The sequence below is a fragment of the Ahaetulla prasina genome, chromosome 7 (assembly GCF_028640845.1).
Source record: "Ahaetulla prasina isolate Xishuangbanna chromosome 7, ASM2864084v1, whole genome shotgun sequence".
Taxonomy (NCBI): domain Eukaryota; kingdom Metazoa; phylum Chordata; class Lepidosauria; order Squamata; family Colubridae; genus Ahaetulla; species Ahaetulla prasina.
Window position 1 is genome coordinate 84,049,472 of NC_080545.1, and position 12,827 is coordinate 84,062,298.

The window sequence follows — 12,827 nt, forward strand, 5'->3', positions numbered from 1 at the left end:
TGCTAGGCTAAAGAATTCTAGTTCACAAACACTCCAGGCTCATAGGCCTGTACAGTAATTGAATCCACCATAGTCAATGGAAATCTAATCTTCCTCTTTTAACACTAGAAATAAAGAATAGTTAGATGTACCATCATTAACATAACAAAGAAGCAAATGTGTATATTAACATATGCTTATTACCTATATGCTTATCCACACTTCTGTCCATATCCATATTGCATATCATCAGTATATAATTGTGGAGAGTTAAAAAAAAAAGCCTCCTAACTCCCCATTCAGTTTCCCCCCCCCCCATAGCTACAATGAAGAACAATGTAAAACTTCTGCAGAAGAATGGCTCACGTTACTCCTATTAAAAAATCAATCTTTAGGAAGGGCCCTGAGCCTCATTTGGTTGATCAAAGACCAAGTTTGAAATGTGATAGAAAGGATGCAATTCTGAAAATGTGTGGCCCCTTCATGCGAACACTCTCTAACTGTGGGCATCACTTGCACCCATGTCTACACAGTGCTAAGAATCCTCATAGGATTTCTTGTGAAAATGTATGGATAGTACAAATAATGTTCTGAGCAGGTTTTTGCATAAATTATATTCAGACAACACCTTGAAGCATACATGTACACACTCCCGTGCACATATACATCCTGAACATATGAATTCTCATCTTAGGTATTTTTTCTCAAGCGAACATTGCATCACATTAGCCTTATTTTTCTTTAAACTGTTGGCAGCAGGGAGAGAAAAACCAGCCTAAGGACTCATTTTATATTACTGAAAGTGGGATAAAGTGCAATCTCCAGAGGAAAGCACACATTGCCATGGTAACCTGCTCTAGGCCGTCACAGCGGGTATTCCTGGGATAAGAAGATGACACAAGAGGTCGGTGCAGCCACAGTTTTTGTGGATACGGTGAGCCTTGCAGTCATGAAGTAGCTTAACAGGTGGCCCAGATTCTGAGGTTTATCTGCTGCAACTGAGAAGCAGAACCTAGCTGGGCAAGGAACCAGCCACCTTCGTCCTTCCTTGTTTTGTTATGTGATGCCTTTGGCAGCAGCTTCTGTTTGTGAATGGAAGAATTCTCACTTAAAAAAGAAAAAAAATCACCCCACGTCATCTGTCAGCAGCAGTCACACTGGGATAAACTTAAGAATCCAACGTGGGAGTAGAAAAGCCGTTTCTGTTCTATTAGCACTGGATTCAAAGAGAGAATCATTTTCATGTAGGGATGACATGGGTGGTAGGAAAAATATATAATCACATGGAACGTTTCCTGGAGGATTTGGCTGTAGCATCTGACATAATGTGCAAAAAGCCAACATCAAGGCCAAAGGCAAATGTTAAGAATGAAAAAAAAACTTTTTCTCACACAATGAACTATATAAGTACTATAGTTCTTTCAAGGGACAAGCTCCACTTCGGCTTTATTTCAGTCTGATGAACAAAACTAAACAATTGAAGGCACTAAGCAATGACTTTATTGCTTCCATCGCATTTATTTATGCCCAGGATTTCAGAACTAGCGATGAATCTGCTAGCTACACAACTTCAACCTTACTGTTTCTATACCCCCAAAGGGTATAGAGTTTCCCCAAAGGAACCTAACCTCTGCAATTGACTAGACAGCACAATATACTTGAAATGGAACATACCAGAGCTGTATCTTTTAAAAAAATAAATCTCTATTTTATTGGTAAGAAATAATGATGACATGATTGCACAAACAAACCATATTTGCATTTGTGTTTAGGAAATAAGAAAAGCTGGGCAATAAAAATTACAAGAGGAAGAGCGGGGGTGGGGGTGGGAAATCCATTCTCTTTCTGACCCCCTATTCTTATCTTTAACATTATCCTTTATTGTATTCTTTTTGTCATGTTGGGACTTCAATTACAAATCCTAGCCTATGTTCTGATTTTTTACTAATGTGGAGAAGGGTTGGCCCTGATATTTCCAGATTTATGGATTTCTATTTATATTTAGAAGCTTGTATTTGAAAAGATGAAATAAGTGAAAGAGAGATGAAAAAATGAGGGGTGGGTATTAAGTTAGTCCCAAAGACACTGGAGTTGTTTGGAAGTACAATGAGGTACTAAAAATTTAGGGAATGGAGAATGCAATAATCCTACCTGAGAAGAGTTCTCATTATATTATTGGGAAACTGTGCCTTCAACTATGATTGGAAGGACTGTAGACTAAAATATTTAGCATTCTTGTCCTGATGCCCAGGAACTTCTATGAACTTCCACATGATACACAGTGTCTTGCATCTCATCAACTTCCTATTGTACAGTCTGTATTCTATGTATCCACAGCCTATATTATGAATATAGGGATTTATAACATCTTTTCTTCTTGTACTGCTGCTATTAATATGAAGTGTGACTAGATGCAGTGCAAAGAACTCAAAACAAGGTTGTACCAAATTCAATGTAAACAGTTTCAGATCTGCTGTTGAAGTAGATAAGATAGATCTCGAAAGATAAGTAGAGCAGAGCCTATATACCCTTCCTTGTATGCATGTAACCAGAGTACCTATGCATAAGATCAAAATAATACAAGATATACATGGCAGTGCAATGTACATTAGGGAATTTGTTCCATCCTGTGATATAATACCATAGTTAGAATTTGTAATATGCAAACCCATAGAGTGTTTTCCCCAAACGATATAAAGAATGCAGCATTACTGCTACAGGTTCTATTATGACAAATAGCCCTAATAATTTTTAATGGAACTTAATTATTCAGCTATTAATTCTAGTGGTGCCACTGAAGCTTCTTTGTTGGTTATGAGTAGAATTGTTTAACAAAAAAGATGAAACTAAAAGAATCCCAATCAAAATTGGAATATGATTAAAAATGTGGGGAAAAAAGGGAAATTGGTAATACATGCGCATGTATCACACATGGGGGGAAAAAATGCACGCATCCAACTTAAATAGAAATTTCTTCATCCACCTGTGAAGGCTTCCTAGATATGATCCGGGCTATTAGGTGCAGCCAGAACACTTTCAACATTAACAAAAAAAATGGTTCTTGGTAGTTGTCAAGAAGCCATATTGAAGGACAATCAAACTATATTAGTAATTGTGGCATAAACATGCATTGTGCTTTCTGGGGATGACATGTCAGTAGAGAATTCAAGGGGAATAAAAATCCTTTTGTAAAAGTCAGAATAATTCAGGGTGGCACACATCCTGGAGAAAGGGGCAGAATGGTTAGACAGATGGCACATACAATCCTTTTCCTTTCTGTTAAAAGTTTAAAAAAAATAAATTTTTAAAGGAAAAAAACAAAACAGCTGAACGTATATTATATTTCTGGCTTGTTGTTTTAGAAGATAAATAAAGAATGTATTTTCCTACAGAACGTGCCTCTTGTTTTAAATTCTCTACCGTGCGGTGAAGGGATGAAGAGCTTTGAAAATTTTCTGCAGAAATGCCGCAAAAAGGAAATATTTCTTCAATGTCCACATGGATAGGTCTCTAAATACACAATAAATTGACGAGACTACACCTGAGGTTCAGCAATCATTTATGAGGACCCAGATTATTGGGGGCAATATGCTGATTTTGCAAACTGCTTAGAGAGGGCTGTAAAGCACTATGAAGCGGTATATAAATCTAAGTGCTATTACTATTAAGGGTTGGATTATGCTGCCACAACCAAAAGGGAACCTATTTTTGCAAAAATGATAAGACTATATACTTGCGGTGTCGTGAAGCATGCTGCCTGAAATGCATGATTGTTCTAAGAAGTAGACTTATACAGGTATTGGAAGCACACACCAGCAGAAGGGACCCATCCCTACCTGCCCAGTTAGGTTATATGATGTCATGAGATATTTTTTTTTAAGATAATTCTCTTGACACCAACAAGTCATAGAAAGTAAGGCTTGGAAGGTGTCCTAAAATTAATATAGATTGCTCTTCATCCAGTGCAGGAATTCACTACGTTGGCAACCCTGTTAGGTACTCATCCAGCCCCTCTTAAAATACTTCCAGCAAAGGAGAAACCTTCAAACTCAGTCTGTTTCGTTGTTGTACAACTCTTATCATTAGGATTTCTTGAGCCTGGTCACAGTCTCCTTGTTGTAATTTAAATCCATTGCTTCTCAGCCTATCTTCTAGAACAACTCTGAGCACTTATGTTCCATCTTATACATGATGGCCTTTCCATTACTTGAAAACAGCTATCGTATCTCCCCAGAGTTGTCTCTTTTCCAGATTAAACATACCCAATGAATCCAACTTTTATTGTTTTTCTTCTAAGTGTCTTATCACCTTGGCTGTTCTTCTTTGGAGATACTTATTTGTCAATGTCATTTCTAAATGGGGTTTAAACCTGGATGCACTATGATGTGACCTGATCAATGCAGAGTAAAGAGGAACCATGAGTCCTTTTGATTTTGATACTTCCCTTTTTTTAAAAAAAGTTTATTTTTTAAAGTTTTTTATTAAATAATTTTGATACTTCTCTTGATGCAGTTAGGAGTGCATTGCTATTACCTTTCCCATCTTTCCTCCTATTGGTATATTATGATTATATTAAATTGTTGTTTGTATCTATACTGAGAGTTTAGGCACTGGAGATAAACTCCTTGCTTGTCCAATCACACTTGGCCAATAAAGAACTCTTCTCTTCTCTTCTCTTCTCTTCTCTTCTCTTCTCTTCTCTTCTCTTCTCTTCTCTTCTCTTCTCTTCTCTTCTCTTCTCTTCTCTCCTCTCCTCTCCTCTCCTCTCCTCTCCTCTCCTCCCTCCTTAGCCTAGCCTAGCCTAGCCTAGCCTATTATACACTACCCTGCCCTGCCCTATTCATTTGTCCTTATCCAATCCATTGGCACTATGCCTGTCCTTCATGATTCCTCACTGGGGGGACTCTATATCATATACATATGATATCTGCAAAATCTTTCAAGAGTCTTGCATATAAATGGTCTGATCTTGGAGATATAAGCGATGTACTGTAGCCAGCTGTTCCATTATTTCCTTATACTCAAATTCTTGGATCTCAATACATATACACTCTCTACACATATAATGTCATTCCTCCTTCCCTCTTGTCTAACTTATTCCTCTAAATATATTATGCCCTTTCAATCCTAGCAGTTCGCTCGTGAGTTTTATGCCACCAGATTTCAGTATTGGTGGATAAATTGTATTTGCTTTCCTGCATTCAGACTTCTATTTTTTTCTGTCCATCCCCCCCCCCTTCTATACATTGTACAGAATCACTGGGACCCCAGAGACACATTACTTGATTTACTTCATCTTGTATTGATATGTTCTTTCGCATTCTGCATACCCCACCAGTCCCAGATCAGCTCTTAGCATTACATTTCCCCCTTATTTTTTTGTTTTTGTTTTCTCCACCCTTCATATAATACAATCCAAAGCCCTTTGGATTTTTTCCAAGGTGCTTTCCGAATGCAGTTTACCCAGTTCTCATAAGGGGTAACTCATCTCTTACTTCATCTTGGAAACACAATTATAGGAAAAAATTCCTGTTAGCATCATAGTTGGTAGCCAGTTGTTATCTTCCAGTATTCTTTTCTCTTTTTGGGACAAATGTTTTGATAGAAATAAATAGATGTACTCCCATCTTCTACCCAGTGTCTCATACCCCTTGCAGTGCCTTCAAGGCTGTGCCTGGCCAAATTATTTATTTCCACATGGATTACTAGAAAGGATTAATTATCAGTGGGTATAGTCTTGGGAGCATTTCCATCATATTCTGCATATATGCCCCAGGAGGTCAACACAATTCTTTGACAGAAAAGCCAACCAATTGCTCATTCATATATCTGCATAGCTCTCCGGAGAAAGGACCCTTTCAGCCCAAAATGAAAGCACAGCTGCTCTTTCAGGTGCTTCATCTAGAACATCTGTCACTGCAACTTTGCTCAAGCTTAGCCCACTGGTGTCTTCTTCCTTTGGGAAAGGCACATACTGGCCAAGTTAGAACTGTATTTTTCACGCTGCTGAAAAACATTCAGGATTTTGCCCTCTTTTGTGTGACAACCTTCCAGTATTTAAGGAGTGATGTCAGATCCGCCTCAGATTTCCCCCCCAGGTATAATATATGGAAGTTCCTTCAGCCTTTCCTTGAAGGTTTGCTTTCGATTTAACCAACTACAATATTAACAGATTAACAGAGTTGGAAGGGATCCTGTAGGTCCAACTCTCTGTCCAAGCAGGAGACCCTACACCATTTCTGACTAATGGCAGTCCAGTCTCTTCTTGAAAGCCTCCAGTGATGAAGCTCCCACAACTTCCAAAGGCAACTTCTGTTCCATTGGTTGATTGTTCTCACTGTCAGAAAATTTCTCTTTAATTCTAAGTTGAATCTCTCCTTGCTCAGTTTCCATCCATTACTCCTTGTCTGGCCTTCAAGTGCCTTGGAAAATAGCTTGACTCCTTCCTCTCTGTGGCAGCCCCTCAAATATTGGAAGACTGCTATCATGTCTCTCCTGGTCCGTCTCTTCATTAGACTAGCCATGCCCAGTTCCTGTAACCGTTCTTCATATGTTTTAGTCTCCAGTCACTTAATCATCTTGGTTGCTCTTCTCTGCACTTTTTCTAGAGTCTCAACATCTTTTTTATAGTGCGGTGACTAAAACTGGATGCAGTATTTTAGGTTTTATATTAGTAGAGGTATTAGTACCTCACTTGATCTTGTTTGTATCCCTCTGTTAATGCAATTTAGGATTGCATTGGCTTTTTTGGCTGCCGCCGCACGCTGCTGACTCATATTTAACTGGTTTTCTCTCTCTCCTTTGAACCCTTTCCATTCATTTATGGCCTTAAAGTTTAACACCCAGAATTTTATCTCCAACAAGATACGAATACTTTAAAATAATGATTTAAATACTAGGGTTGCTCATGCAATCTCATCTTGTGACAATTACAGCCCTGGGAGATATGGAAAAAAATTAGGGTGGTGATCATTGACACACTGAGTAAGTTTCACAGTGTCAGTTGTTGCAAAGAAAACAATGAAGAGCTACCATGAATAGATCCATAGTTCTCAGGTGACCTCTCCTCTGAAGATGGCATAAAAAGCATCTGTCTAATAAACCAAAAATAAGTTTGACTCTGTTTCTCTGCTTGGAAGGGCCACAGAATAATCCAAATTTGATAATCCAAATTTCATATTTTTCACTTTTGGCACATGTATTTGTCCTTCTCTCCTCTTCCCTTTGTTTTATTATTAAATGCCTCCCTTGCTTTTCTACCAACAGCTGCTCTTTGGATATTCTTTTATCTGATCTACTTCTCATTTTTCAACCATTGCAAAGGATTCCAAACCTCCCCCCACTGCATTTCCAAAAGGACAGCTCCACTCCATCCCAGAGATGGAGATGAGAGATACCATAGACCAGGGGTCTCTAACATTGGCAACTTAAAGACTTGTGGACTTCAACTCCCAGAGTTCCTCAGCCAGCAAAGCAAAGCAAATTCCTGGCTGAGGAATTCTGGGAGTTGAAGTCCACAAGTCTTAGAATTGCCAAGGTTGGAGACCCCTGCCATAGACTAGGGAGGCCAACTGTGGTAATTTTAATATCTGTGGTTTTCAATTCCCATAATTCTCCAGTCAGTAGCTGAGGAATTCTGGAAGTTGAAGTCCACAAGTCTTAAAATTGCCAAGGTTGAACACCCCTGCCATAGAACTTTTGGCAGAATCTAAATAGGGATGCGGTGACTCAATGGTTAAGATGCTGAGCTTGTCGATCAAAAGGTTGACAGTTCAGCGGTTCGAATCCCTAGTGCCGCGTAACGGGGTGAGTTCCTATTACTTGTCCCAGCTTCTGCCAACCTAGCAGTTTGAAAGCACGTAAAGAATGCAAGTAGAAAAATAGGGACCACCGTTGGTGGGAAGGTAACAGCGTTCCTTGTGCCTTTATCGTGCCGGCCACGTGACCACGGAGACATCTTCAGACAGTGCTGGCTCTTTGGCTTTGAAACGGAGATGAGCACCGCCCCTTAGAGTCGGGAACAACTAGCAGGTATGTGCGAGGGGAACCTTTACCTTTTTAAAATTGGGATGCAAGGTTGGTTCTCCTTGAGGCAGCCTTTAATTTTGTAAAGCAAGGCTATAAAGCACATGAAGAAAACATACTGGTAGGTACAGTTGATTAGGGACCAATAAAAGGCTCCCTGAGCATATTTACAAGCTTGATAAATTCCAAGCAACTCAGGAAGAATTCTGTGAGGGAAACCTGACTGAGCAGCCTTTTACTTGATTCTCAAATTCAATTTCATCGGACATCAGGTAAGAACAGTCAATGCTCAGACTACTCAATCATTTACCACCATCAAGGAAACAAGCACGTATAATGGCTAGTTTAGCATCTTCCAGCAGAGCGTCCAAAATTGGAATTGTTTGCCCTTTTGGTAAACTCTTTATTTGCTACTGGGGTCACTTCGGTCATTATCCGGTAAGAAGGGGCCATCCATCCTCCAAATAAAATTTCTAAAATCTCTGCTTGCAAAAGTTTTGATTAGGAGGTAATTGTATGCATCATAGAAGGGCAGCAAATCATTTAATCTATTTTTTCTCAATTTGCACCATTGGGAAAGAGAAAGAAAATGTTTATAAGGTTTACCTCACCTTAAATGCCATTGTAATTTGGTGACCATTTGGCAGTATGATGTTTTATGGAGATGATGAGACCACTGCCCGTGATTGTTCTGCCTCAAGCAACAGCATGCTTTGAACTGACTCTCTTTCCACATATTATTGTTGCCAAGTCACTTTTCATTCAAATGCAGGTGTAAAAAATATGCAACATTTAAAATATTTCAGAACACAGTGTTTGTTTTCTTCAAACCACACATTATTTTCTAATCTGTGTCCAGGCACAACATTTCCCAGCAAGCTAATGTTCTCTCCAATGACATTTGCTAGAGGAGAAATAATATATTTCATCCATTATAGCAAGCTTTGCTGTGGTGAACATGGGCTGGTGTGAAAAATAGGAGCTGCCCTCTGATGCTCCTACTTCTCAACTATGAAGGACTCCAATAATTCTTCTACTTGCCTCAACAAAATCTGCTTTAAACTCATATTACAATTCAATCATTTAGTGATAATAGAATGGCTGTTAGGCTCAATTTCAATAATTTCAATTACTTTTCCCACCAGTACAGAATTTATTGCCACATATATGATGAAAGCCACTATTGGAGATCAAAAGGAATCTATAGCTTTCTAGAAGTTGCTGAACTATATCTCCCAAAGATCATGGCTAAGATGACCAAAGGTGAGAAATAATGTCCCTCAAATGAAGTCTGGAACCACACTATTTGGAAATTATGGTCAAATTGTGTCAAATATCTTCAATAGTTATTCAGCGTTCAGAGCAGTGTGAAATGCTCCGGGATCGGACTGGATTGCATGATCCAGTAGCGATCATGGCCAGTAGTTCGGTGATCCGGTAGTGATGGTGGAGCAAAGCTCCACCCACCTGCCCAGGTGTTGTTACTTCCTGCTTTTAAAAGGTTAAAAAAAAAGTGCCACAGCTGTGATTGTGTCTTTTTTTTTACCTTTTAAAAGCATTTTTTTACAACCTATTGCTCCCAGAAGCACGAAGCTGAAGCCTGAAGATGACGAATGAGACTTCGTCGAAACGTTGCCAAGACATTGGTTTTCACGGGTGTTTGTATGTAGATCTTTGGTTATTCGGGTTTATGCGGGAGAAAATTATATATATATTATATATATAATGGAAACCTAGGAAAAACACTTCATGTATAATGAGGACCTATTTCACAGCTTCACATGAGTATTACTCATGACCTGTCCTATGCTCTCAATGTACCAGCAGCTCCAAAACTATGATGCTGGAAGAATATTTTCATGACTATTGGGAAGTTAATACCTACGATAAGAATAAAAGGAAATAAAACCCAGCACACAACTCTCCTCTATCGCAACTATGCATCCTGGAGCATGAGAGTAATTGTCTGAAATGAGTCAGACCAAAAGCTTAAGGAAACAGTTGCCATAGCAACCTCCTCCTCTCTTCTGATTCTGCTTAGAATTAAAACGATATCAAATAATTTGGGAGTGAAGAGATAGGGCAAAAATCTATTGGTGCTAAATGACCTTCTGTAGATGAGTCTCCTTTTTGGTCAAAATGACATACAAAATATATGAAAACTAATAAGCAAAATATTTTTTGATAGTGGGAAGGAAGGCTGCAAGCAAAGAATTCTAGTTATTTCAGATTCATTTTCTTCGCATAGATAAGACTGGCTCCCAACAGTTAGCCTATTTCCAAAGAACTCCTCATCCCCCACACTCTCACCCAGTGCAGGAATGGTCCAAGGCTAAGTCTGTCTGACGTCTGTGCCCTTCTGAAATTCAACTGTATCATCGCACAGCAACTGACAGTTAACAGTTTCACCCCACGCTGCTATGTCACTGCTAATGGCTCCCTATAGTCCAACACAGAAGGCAGAGCAAGGAATAGTTGCTACAAGCTGTTACAGTCAGGAACAGGAATTTCTCTGCTCTTAACACCCATCTGTGGAAATCCCAGGGAGCATATGAAAGGATTCTTGCATTGCTTACTTATTTCCAAATATATCTATAGATTGCTGCTCACTGTAAAACCCCCACAGCAATTCACAGCAATTCTTTTTTTGGGAAAAAACAAAACAAAGCGGAAACACTTCAGTAAGGCTTGTCCCACTGAATTTTGAAATCCATTTGACCTAAAACAACAGCAGCTTGCACGGGTGGCTAGATTTTATTTGAGGGGGCTTCATTTATGCAGTTATTCATGCTACTGTTGTTTTTAATTTCCCAAGCAAGCAAAACAAGATCCCTCGGTGATGTGGGATCAGCAAAACAATGTCTTGAACTCTAGAAATCCTGTATGCTGGGAGGAGAGGTTTGGATTCAGGTTATAGCAGGAACCCGAAGATTCCAGCAGGAACCTGTAGCATCCTTTAAAATAAGTATACATCCATGTGTATACTCGTAGACATGTAAACATGCATGAAATGTACACACACTGGTCTGTCCATGCTTGAAATTAGCAAGCAAAGATTGTCTTGCAAACCACACTCCTCAAATGATGTCATATGCCCTTATATACCTAGACCAAGGAGATGCAGATTGTAATGATTTCACTGGGACCTTAAAACTCTCAGCAGCTGCAATGTCAGTTCAACCTCTTTTACCAATACAGAAGCTCAGTTTAATGAGTCACATGACAGAACATTCAGTCATATTATCTGGAGCATAGTGATGTATCTCTCTCTCTCTCTCTCACACACACACACACACACACACACACACACACACACACACACACACACACACAAGTTTTAATTAAGTGATAAGTAATAATTATGTTTTAGTTAATGTTCACTTGGGGATCAAAAGCTGTTAGGAAGATTACCATATTGAATGGGCTTTCTAAATTCACTTGAAAAGGCACATGTAGGCTATTTTAAAGAGAGTATTCTTCCAAGGTGATTTCAGCTGGAAAATACTATAATTTACTCAAAAACTTTACTATAATTATCTCAAATAATTTACTCAAATTTACATTATGAGAATTATATTATTGAGAGGGATCCAGAATCTCAACAGAGAAAACTCGAAGACTTGGATGTATTCCTGGCTGTGAGTTTGGCAGATTAGTTTGTGTCCATGAGATGGTGTGTTGTTGTTTTTTTCTTCGTTGCTGTGGTCATTGCCATTGGCAGACATTTAGGTGTTATTTATTTACCGGTATTTTAAAAGACTTACAGTATATAGTCACTTGCAATTATAACCCTGAGTGGCTTGCAAAACAGTAAAAAAAAAAAAAAAGCAAAAATTCCCAAACGGAACAGAACAACAATTCCCAGACAAAATAGAATAAGAACTCAAGAAAATAAAAACTCATGGCATCCCAGGACAGCACTTTCCCACATATCCACATATTATCTTGATGGGCTCCATCCTTGTTGTTTCAAACTTGGAAAATTTAAAAAGTGTGGGCTTCAGCTCCCAGAATTCCTGCTTGCTGGCTGGGGAATTCTGGGAATTGAAATCCACACATCTTAAAGTTGCCAAGATTGAGAAAACATAGTTCCACCTCTATGTTTGTGGGAACAATAATATTTTCCAAGTTTTCCAGAAGGCTAAAAAGTTAAGAGCCTGACAGATGTCTGAAGAAAGAACGTTCCACAGGCCAGGAGAAGCTCTGAGAAGGCACACTTCTTGATCCTGCTAGAAAACTACATTTAAGGAAGGGACCTAGAATGTGTCCCCTTATCTGACTTGTTGGATAAGCAGATATCCATATATTGTTTTTAACTATTTTATAAGTTGTCAGCTGCTCAGAATCACTATGGCGAGTTGGGTAACCACACAATCTAACATGAATGAATGAATGAATGAATGAATGAATGAATGAATGAATGAATGAAATCTACTCAATAGAAATGAATCCTTGGGTATTCCCATTTGCCCAAGTTCTATATCATGAAGATCCTTCATGTTTTGCCTATTCCAACTCATAGCGAAGATGCAAGATTCTACAAAGACCTGTCTTCTTTCTTCTCTCATCCAGCTGCTTTAAATTTTACAAAGAAATTCATCTAAGGCTGTATGGGCAGCAAACTTGATATGAAGGTTTCTGTTTGGATGCTATAAATAGATATCACCATGCCCATGACTGAGCATGTATCTTCTAGGGGTATTTTGGGGAGGAGGGAGAGGGTGATACTTCATCATTTTTCCACTTAATCTCTTTATAATCCTCATCCGTCAGTCCTTCCACACCATCTGCTTTTCTGTTATTGCTGTCTTCTGAGCTGTGGT

The 12,827-nt window shown here is 38.9% G+C and overlaps 1 protein-coding gene across 1 annotated transcript in view; it reads right to left on the bottom strand.

Annotated features, from left to right (window-relative positions):
• CACNA2D4 (calcium voltage-gated channel auxiliary subunit alpha2delta 4) overlaps positions 1-12,827 on the bottom strand; it is a 179,951-nt gene that overhangs the window by 76,634 nt on the left and 90,490 nt on the right. The gene's annotated exons all lie outside the window — the stretch shown is intronic.